Source organism: Neofelis nebulosa, chromosome 12, assembly GCF_028018385.1.
Source record: "Neofelis nebulosa isolate mNeoNeb1 chromosome 12, mNeoNeb1.pri, whole genome shotgun sequence".
Classification (NCBI taxonomy): Eukaryota; Metazoa; Chordata; class Mammalia; order Carnivora; family Felidae; genus Neofelis; species Neofelis nebulosa.
Window position 1 is genome coordinate 84926229 of NC_080793.1, and position 10079 is coordinate 84936307.

General features: G+C 43.9%; 1 protein-coding gene across 2 annotated transcripts in view; it reads left to right on the forward strand.

Annotated features, from left to right (window-relative positions):
* Positions 1-10079, forward strand: part of KANK1 (KN motif and ankyrin repeat domains 1) — a 210605-nt gene that overhangs the window by 70689 nt on the left and 129837 nt on the right. For both annotated transcript variants that reach the window (XM_058695771.1, XM_058695772.1), the window contains exon 2: positions 198-318. The gene's annotated coding sequence lies outside the window, so the exon portion shown is untranslated. The remainder of the gene's footprint in view (positions 1-197; positions 319-10079) is intronic.

A 10079-nucleotide genomic window follows, 5' to 3' on the forward strand; every position in this document is an offset into this window, starting at 1 on the left:
ACCGAGAGCGAGGGGGACCCATGCCTGCATGAGCTCGTAGGCTCTCTGTCATTCTGGCCCGTCCCTCCCACCCCCACCTCGCCCCCCAATCACGGAAAATGGCTTAACTCTGCTCATTTCTCAACTCCATAGCTGTCTCCAGTAATCAAGCATATTTTGCCATCCTGTTCTCCTCAACGAGATTCCTTTTCTTCCAGAATGATTGTCGCAGCCCCGGACGGACTGCCGAGCTATCAAATTGTCTCCATCTTTTGACCACGCTAGGGGAATGGAGTTGAAATATTGATTGCGGTAGTTTTCCGGCCTTACATAATCGAGGTGAGGTGTCCTTTTTCCATATGGCTGTCCTTAACTTGCCACGTTGTGTCCTTTAACTTTGCTTTGTGGAGACATTGATCCCTTCTTTCTCCCTACCTTTTATGCTCTAAAATCCTTTCGGGGTACTCTTCATCTGCAAATGTATTAGAGGGCAGAAAGGACTTTATCGGAAGAAATATGAGCAAACTGTTTGGCTCTGAAGAATAAAGGGGAAATGTATTACTCTTCAGATTAAATCAACAGAAGTACCCTATTTCCATACACACACTATGCAGAAAGTGGATTATATTAGAGAAACGCAATAGATGGAAAGGAGTATTATTAAGGCTACTTGGGAAAAAATGGAGATATTTAAATATTAATATATTGCTGGCTTTATTCAACTAAAGAGAATCTAGAAAACAGAATTTAAAAGAAAAAAGGCTGTTGTTTCACTTGTAGGGATAATGCCTGTTAAAATTTTAGTGCATGACTTGCAGTATTCATATTACAAATGTTGGTAATGATGTGTGTGTGTTGCATGTTAAGTTGCCAGATATGTGCGAACGAGTAACGTTTATCACATGTCTGCCCTAGGCCAGGCTCTATCCTAAGCACTTATATCAATTTGTGAATTCTCACCACCCTGTGAAGTGGGTTTTTTCTTATCCCCATCGTAAGAAAATTGAGGTTCAGGTACATGACTTGATAAATAAACCTCTCACACGGCTGGTAAACCCACTCAGAACATACCAATGGGCTTTTTTCCACCTACTTCTCCTCCTTAAGAAGATGCTTATTCCCTTTTCTCTACAGCATATGTTGCTCAGTTACATGGCGATAGAATGATGTCCCTTCCCTGCCTCCTTACGTGTGACTTTTGAGCACATCCATTATTTCCCGAGGACATACTGCTACAGGCAGCTTGGCAGAGTCCGTGGGGATGTGGGAACGTTGGGGTTTTTTATTGACCTTGCTGATGGTCTCAAAAGTTTATATTCTCACGAGGGGTATCTGGTGACCCCAAGCCCTCAGCATTATGGGTAGGTTGCAATTTGAATAGTTTTTTTTTTTGTTGTTTTTTTTTTAATTTTTTTTTTTCAACATTTTTTTAATTTATTTTTGGGACAGAGAGAGACAGAGCATGAACGGGGGAGGGGCAGAGAGAGAGGGAGACACAGAATCGGAAACAGGCTCCAGGCTCCGAGCCATCGGCCCAGAGCCTGACGCGGGGCTCGAACTCACGGACCGCGAGATCGTGACCTGGCTGAAGTCGGACGCTTAACCGACTGCGCCACCCAGGCGCCCCTAGTTTTGTTTTTTTAAAAGACGCTAGGTATACTTGCTCAGGTCCATACTCTTGCCTCTAATACTTTAGAGCAGTGGCCACCTGCCTGGTCCCCACCCCAGTCTTCATTGTGTCACGGATGATTTGCAGGACAGGGAGCTAGAGCTAGACGCCTGGGTTCAGCGCATGGCGGGACTCCTCTGCCTCAGCTTCCCCAACAGGAAAAGGGAAATGATACTGAAATGTCTCTTGTAATGGTGGCAGGTGATGACCGATGTAAGGTGCTTGGGAGCAGTGCCTGACTCTTGGGATGTGCTCAGCTAATTGTCACCTCTTACCACCTTCCAAAAGTCTATGCTCCTATATTTTAAAAAAGGGGGCGGTGCCTGGGTGGCTCAGGTGGTTAAGCGTCCGACTTCGGCTCAGGTCATGATCTCGCGGTTCGTGGGTTCGAGCCCCACGTGGGGCTCTGTGCTGACAGCTCGGAGCTTGGAGCCTGCTTCGGATTCTGTGTCTCCCTCTCTCTGCTCCTCCTCTGCTCATGCTGTCTGTCCTTCTCTGTCTCAAAAATAATCCTTAAAAAGTTAAAAAAAAAATAAAAAAGCAAAGCAGGAATCACAGAGGTTATTCTTGTTTGGAATGACACGATTATCATCTAATTTATGATTCACAGCAGTCTACCGTGCTCACTTTGTTGTGTCGTTAGTGGGGGTTTTTTTGTTGTTTTTTAAAAAAAAATTTTTTTTTAATTTTTTTTTTAACATTTATTTATTTTTGAGACAGAGAGAGAGCATAAATGGGGGAGGGTCAGAGAGAGGGAGACACAGAATCCGAAACAGGTTCCGGGCTCTGAGCTGTCAGCACAGAGCCCGACACGGGGCTCGAACTCACGGACCGCGAGATCACGACTTGAGCTGAAGTCGGGGGCTTAACCGACGGAGCCGCCCAGGTGCCCCTGTTGTGTCGTTAGTGTTAACACTGTGCGCACCGTTGCAGATCCCACGTCACCATCCCTGCCTCCGTCCATGCTGACGGGTCACAGGTGACGAGGAGACCATAATAACAGGAGTGTGAAGTCAGTCGAAAGAGCTCACAGAGCACTTTCCCACGCATTGCTTCACCGGATCCTCATGACACAGCTGTAGGGAGCTGGGGCGCCTGGGTAAAACTCACCTTGTTTTACACGGGAAGGAGGAATTAAGTGACTTGCTCACTCAAGGTCATGGAGATGGTCATTGGCAGAGGTGGACATGTGTACTCCAGGCTTCCTGACTGTGAAACCTTACTCTTGGTGCTTCCTGACATCACGAGCTGAGGAGGGACAGGTGTAGATACCCGGCTCTAGGATGTGCTGGAAAAGGAAGGAACAAGGTGGGATGCCACCTGAGGGGGGGTCGGGGTGAGGGTGGAGGGGAAGCTTGGACACAGTGACATTGGAATAAGGAAAAATGTAGACAATTGACAAGGAGGCAGGGACCCAGTAAGGAGGGGGAGGTGGGGGAGGCAGGAGGGGCTTCATCCTTCCAGAGAGGAGGAAGGGGGGAAGGAAGACGTGGAAGACAGGTAGCGTCTGGGCTCCAGCTCGGCGGACCCTTCCCTCAGAAGTTGAGTCCTGCAGCGACCACATATATGCACTCTTGTCATGTGGGGCAGGGTTAGGATGAGTTTGGATAAACAAACAATGGTTCTCAGTTTTTAGTTCTAGAAACCTTGTCCAGGGCTGTGCTTATCATCAGGCAGTAGGTGAATGAAGTTGGGTTGGGGTAGATGGTTTCTTAATCAGTGAATGAGGATTTAGACTTACATAGATGCTTCCTGAAGTCCCTTTCTGCCACACCGTTTCCTGATTGCTTTTCAGTCTACACTGAATCTCCTGTCTCTGACCCCCTTTATGAGACACTTCAGCCTTGTTATGTTACGGTCGAGATTCTTTCTTTGCCTACTATTAAAAGCAATGTATGTTGACTGTAGAAAAATTAAAGACACGTAGATAAATTTTAAAAAGACTTATTGAAACATGCAGTCTTGGTGCCGTTAAGTACCCACTGTTAACGTCCTACAGAGATTTTACTGTATGCATCTGCCTAAATAAGAGTTTCAAATACAACAATGCAACTTGCTTTACGTGATGCAGTGTAAACTCCTCTCTCTATCGGTAGTCATTGCTGCATTATGTGTTTTATATTGAGGTGTCATTGACACACAGTGTTCTATTAGTCTCCAGGGTGCAACAGAGGATTTGACAATTTTATGCTTCACTCCATGCGTCCCCACCATCTGTCACCAGACAACATTATTGCAGTATTACTGACTTTGTTCCCTGTGCTGTACCTTTTCGTTTTCCTGACTTACTTATTTGGTAACTGAAGTTGGTACCTCTTACTCCCCTTCTTCCATTTTGCCTTACCCTCCCCCCACCTTCCCTCCGGGAACCACCATTTTTTTCTCTGTATTTAAGAGTCTATTTTTTGTATTTGTTTCTGTGTTTGTTTTTTAGATTCCACATAGGAGTGAAATCATACAGTATTTGTCTTTCTCTGATTTAGGTCACTCAGCACGATACCTTCTAGGTCCCTCATGTTGTCAGAAAGGGCAAGATTGCATTCCTTTTTCTGGCTAATATTTCATTATATGTATGTATATGTGTCTATGTATACACACACATACATACGCACACATACATATCCACACAGTATCTGTTGGCCATCTGAATGTCTTCTTTGGGAAAATGTCTACTCAGGTCTTCTCCTTTCTTAATCAGATTATTATTATTGGGGGGGGGGGTGAGTTGTATATAAGTTGTTTATATATTTTGAATAATAACCTCTTATGGGTTATGTCATTTGCAAATACCTTCTCCCATTCAGTAGGTTATGTTTTGTTGATGTTTTCCTTCACTGTGGAGAGGCTTTTGATTTTGGTGTGGTCCCAGTAGTTTATTGTTGCTTGTGTTTCCCTTCCTGAGAGACATCTCCATAAATATGTTGCTGGAAGACAGGTTAGAGAGGTGACTGCCTATGTGTTCATTTAGGAGTTTTATGGTTTGAGGTCTCACATTTAGGTCTTTAATCCATTTTGAGTTTATTTTTGTGTATGGAGTGAGAAAGTGGTCCAGTTTCATTCTTGTGCTTGTAGCGTTTATTGAAGAGTCTATCTTTTCCCCATCATATATTCTTGCCTCCTTTGTCATATAGTAATTGGCCATATAGACGTGGATTTATTTCTGGGCTCTCGGTCCTATTTCTTGATCTGTGTGTCTGTTTCTCTACCATTCCAATACTGTTTGGATTATTACAGCTTGGTAGCATATCTTGAAATGTGGGATTGTGATACCTCCAGTTGTGTTCTTCTTCTTCAAGATTGCTTCAGCTATGCAAGGTCTTTTGTGGTTCTGTACAAATTTTGGGATTGTTTGAGTTCTATGAAAAATGCAGTTCATGTTTTGATAGGAATTGCATGGAGTCTGTAGACTGCTTTGGGTAGTATGGACATTTTAATGATATTCTCATCTTTCCATTTGTGTTGTGTTCAGTTTCTTTCTTACAGGACTTTCACCTCCTCAGTTAGATTTATTCTTAGGTATTTCATTCTTTTCAGTACAATTATAAATGGGATTGTTTCCTTAATTTCTCTTTCTGCTGCTTCAATATTAGTTTATAGAAATGCACCAGATTTCTGTGTATTGATTTCATATTCTACAACTTTACTGATTTGATTTATTTTAATAGTTTTTTTGGTGGAGTCTTTCAGGTTTTCTATATAGAGTGTCATGTCATCTGCAAGTAATGACAGTTTTACTTCTTCCTTACCAACTTGGATGCCTTGTATTTCTTGTCTGATTGCTGTGGCTAGGAATTCCAGTACTCTGTTGAATAAAAGTGGTGAGAGTGGACATTCTTGTCTTGTACATAATCTCAGAGGAAAAGCTGCCCTCAGTGTTTCACCATTGAATATGATATTAGCTGTGGGGTTTTCATACATGGCCTTTATTATGTTGAGACATGTTCCCTCTAAACCCACTTTGTTGAGTGTTTTGATCATGAATGGATGTTGTTAATTTGTCACATTCTTTTTTCTGTACCTGTTGACATCATCAGAGGGTTTTTATTCTTCCTCTTGTTAATATGATGATGTATCACATTGATGGGATTGTGAATATTGAACCAACCTGGAATCCTCAGAATAAATCCTCATTGATCATGGTAAAACATCCTTTTGATGTATTGATGAATTCAGTTTGCTAATGTTTTGAAGATTTTTGCATGTGTGTTCATCAGAGATACCGGTCTGTAGTTTTCTTTTTTGGTGGTGTCTTTGTCAACATAATTAGTTAAAGTTGCTGAAGATTCTAGTTTAGGAATGTGCTTAATGAAATTTCCTCTGGACATATATGTCAATGCATGCCCTCCTAACTAGTTTTGAGGCTGCTCTTAATAATATTTAATATAAGGGGCCCCTGGGTGGCTCAGTTGGTTGAGCTTCTGACTTCGGCTCAGGTCATGATCTCATGGTCTGTGGGTTCGAACCCCAGGTCGGGCTCTGTGCTGACAGCTCAGAGCCTGGAGCCTACTTTGGATTTGGTGTCTCCCTCTGTCTCTGCCCCTCCCCTGCTCATGCTCTCTCTCACTCTCTCAAAAATAAACATGAAAAAAAAATTTTTAAATAATATTTAATATAAGTTCAGGAAAGAGATTTTTGATGTATATTACCTGAAAGATCTGAACCAGTTTACAAATTTCACTGACAGTAGCAAGAGATATCTTTCCCATACTCTTCTTAACATTAGAGTATAGAATTAGAAAAAAAAAAAACAACTTTATCCAGTTTTCTGGACAAGTGAGCGTTGGTCATATATTTATGAATCAGTTCTATTTCTCCTTCTGTGAATTCTCTGTTCATGTCCTTTGCCCGTATCTCCAAAGGGACGTTTGCTTTTTTGTTACTGATTTGCATGAGTGTTTAAAAAATTTTTTTTATTATGTTTATTTATTTTGAGAGAGACTGAGATGGAGGGAGGGAGGGAGGGGCAGAGAAAGAGGGAGACACAGAATTCAAAACAGGGTCCAGGCTCTGAGCTGTCAGCACAGAGCCTGACACGGGGCTCATATCCATAAGCTGTGAGATCATGACCTGAGCCAGTCAGATGCTTAACCAACTGAGCCACCCAGGGACCCCTGCAGGAGTGTTTTTATTGTAAAATTTCTTTTATTATAAAAATATTGTTAGTTTTTATGTCCTTTGCCTTTGACTTTTATGGTGGTTTTTTTTTTTTAATGTTTATTTATTTATTTTGTGAGGTGAGTGCACAGGGGAAGGGCAGAGAGAGAGAATCCCAAGCAGGCTCCACCCTGTCTGTGCAGAGCCGAACACAGGGCCCGATCCCACAAACTGTGAGATGAAGACTTGAGCTGAAATTGAGAGTCAGACGCTTCACCGAGTGAGCCACCCAGGCGCCCTCTGTCTGGCGATTTTAAAAGTAAGTCAATATTTAATTCAGGTAGTGAGAACTTTTCCCTGTGGTTTCCATATAGATTCACTAGGAGGCAGGAATGCCTTTAATTATTCCCCCTTCTTGTAGCAGAATGACCTGTTCTGTGTGTCCATCTTGGCGCTCCCCTCCCCCGGGGGCCACGGCCGTCTGCTTACAAAGGCCTCAAGGCTCCACGCGATGTGTCTCTGCCTGCTCTCCAGCCTCACCTCTGTCACTGTCTGTGGAACCCTGTGTTCCGGCATCCCTGGCCTCCCATCAATTCGTGGAGCCTGCTGAGCTCTTTCCTGCCCCCAGAATTCTGTAGGCGCTGCCCCTTTGCTAGGACCATGTGCTTGTGCTTGCCGAACATACGCGCATACACACAGGCAGACACGCACATACACGTGTGCTCACACACATCTCTTGGACCTGACTCCATCTGGTTCAGAGAGGCAGTTCCCGAGAGAGAGCCCCGAACCTGGCTGCTTGGGGTCACCTGGCTTCTCCATTCACCACCTCTGTGTCCTTGAACACAGTCACCTCTTCCTCACCTGTAATGCTACAATCTTCATCATAATAGTCCTTACTAATCTCAGAGTCCTTGGGAGGAGTACACGGGTGAATTTATGCAAAGTTCTTGGAAATCGACCCCATGCGCAGAAGTGCACATCAGTGGTTCACTGTCATTGTCATTCACCAGTTTTCAGAGCACCCTGCACCTGAGAGAGTGCTCTCCTGTCCAGGTTTTGTCATCCCCTTGGGCATCCTCCATCTTCTTATCCCCTTTTCCCCCTTAAGACTATCAGCACACAGCTATTTTTTAAAAAATTTTTTGGAAGTTTATTTTTAAGAGAGAGAGAGAGACAGAGTACAAGCGGGGGAGGGGCAGAGAGAGAGGGAGACACAGAATCTGAAGCAGGCTCCAGGCTCTGAGCTGTTGGCACAGAGCCTGACATGGGACTTGAATTCACAAACTGGGAGATGATGACCTGAGCCGAAGTTGGATGCTTAACTAGCTGAGCCACCCAGGCGCTCCCAGGCTTTTTTATTCTTCATTAATGTTTGATCTTGACACATTCTCTCTCTCTGTCTCTCTCTCTTTCTCTGTCTCTCTCTCTCTCTCTCTCTCTCTGTCTCTCCCCCATCCCCCACAAATAATATGCATACTTTTTCTGAACAATGTCATGAACGCACTTTCTTATGCACATCAGTGGGCTTCAAAAACACTTGAAGCCTTTGTTTTCTAGCTGGCAGCGCGTTAGAGAAATTACTAATTGATCTTTTCCCAGGGCTTTAAACACCAGGTCCTGCTTAGTTTGTGTGAGTCACTGGATGTAATCTTCCAGAGGGCAGGGGTCCGGGCACCCTCAGGAATGTGGTGTCATCTGATAATGACTTTGTTCTCATTGCAAAGGAAGAAACAGGGACTTAGAAGCCAGTGGGGTGGGAAAGGAGAAATTCTTCTCTGTCCATGGGAGTGAACATTAAGCAAAAGCGTTTTCACTGGCTGATAGAACACACAGGTTGCTTTCTGGGGAAAGGGGCTCACAGATTGGGGTGCTGTCGGGTTCTAAATTTTTTCACCATTCTGTCGTTCTCTTCTGCCTTTTTTTTTTTTTTTTTTTGGTCGTGAGAATAGAAATCAGTGTAGGGTGGACTGGGGCAAAGAGCACAGTGAGTCACAGGCCTCTGCCCTTCACACAGGCAGGCTGAAGTGAGCCGCTGACCACCCCGGCCTCTGATCTATGGCACTGCACGCCCCCCCAGAGAGCCGGAGGGGTTTCTGTAAGTGATGGGGACGCCGGGCTTGTGCAGAATGGCCCCTGCCAGGGTTTTGCACAGTGCCCACCTTATTGCACCAGAAAGGCAAGTTTCATTGCACAAGGGGACAATTTACGGCCATGGGCTTATCTCCTTGTTTTCACTCTTTATGTTTTTCTGCCTCTTAATAAAATGTGAAGTCACAAAGCAATTAAATAGTAGTGTAGTTTTCAGGCAGGAGGTGGAGAGAGGCTAACTGGGGGAAAGGCCAACATGATTGACAGAGGCTGACTGGAGATTTACATTGGGAATAACTCGTTCCTCAAAACTTTCTTCATTTCCTGGTGGGAAGTATGGGGTAAATCATCGACCAGGAGGGTAGATGATTAAAAGTGCAGGAGTTATGATTTCTTTTTGACTTTGTAAGTCTCTAAATCTAAACCTTAACGTGGAGTTCTCATTTTAGGAGCTCTCGAGAAAGTGATGGAAACCACTCGGCCAAGGATTGAGGTGAAGCAGAAACACTGTAAAAATCTCTCATTGCTAATAAGCTCAAGCTTGTTTATATTTTATGAAATGTCTTAAGATCCAGTGGAATGAAGTAGAGAATTCACGAGCCTTTTTCTTTCTTTATCCCTTAAACTCAGATCCACAAGGGTAGATATTTTTGGATTTTTAAAAATATTGAATGGGGTTTCATCCATGAGTGTCTAGAGTTTTTAAAATAGCGTTAGTAGGGGCACCTGGGTGGCTCAGTCGGTTAAGCGTTTGACTTTGGTTCAGGTCAAGATCTCGCAGTTTGTGGGTTCTAACCCTGTGTAGGTCTCTGTGCTGACAGCTCAGAGCCTGGAGCCTGCTTCAGATTCTGTGTCTCCCTCTCTCTCTGCCCCTCCCCCACTCACACTCTGTCTCTCAAAAATAAATAAACATTAAAAAATAGCATTAGTAATATTTAATCATGACATTTAAACTGAGCAAGAATGTGGACAATTGAACATAAAGATATGGAAGGGCACCTGGGTGGCTCAGTTGGTTAAGCGTCCGACTTTGGCTCAGGTCAGGATCTCGCGGTTTGTGGGTTCCAGCCCTGCATCGGGCTCTGTGCTGACAGCTCAGAGCCTGGAGCCTGTTTCGGATTCTGTGTTTCCCTCTCTCTCTGCCTCTACCCTGCTCATACTCTTTCTCTCTCTCTCTCTCTCTCTCTCTCTCAAATAAATAAACATTACAAATAAAAAAAGCATGGAGAGTTGAGACCCCCTATGC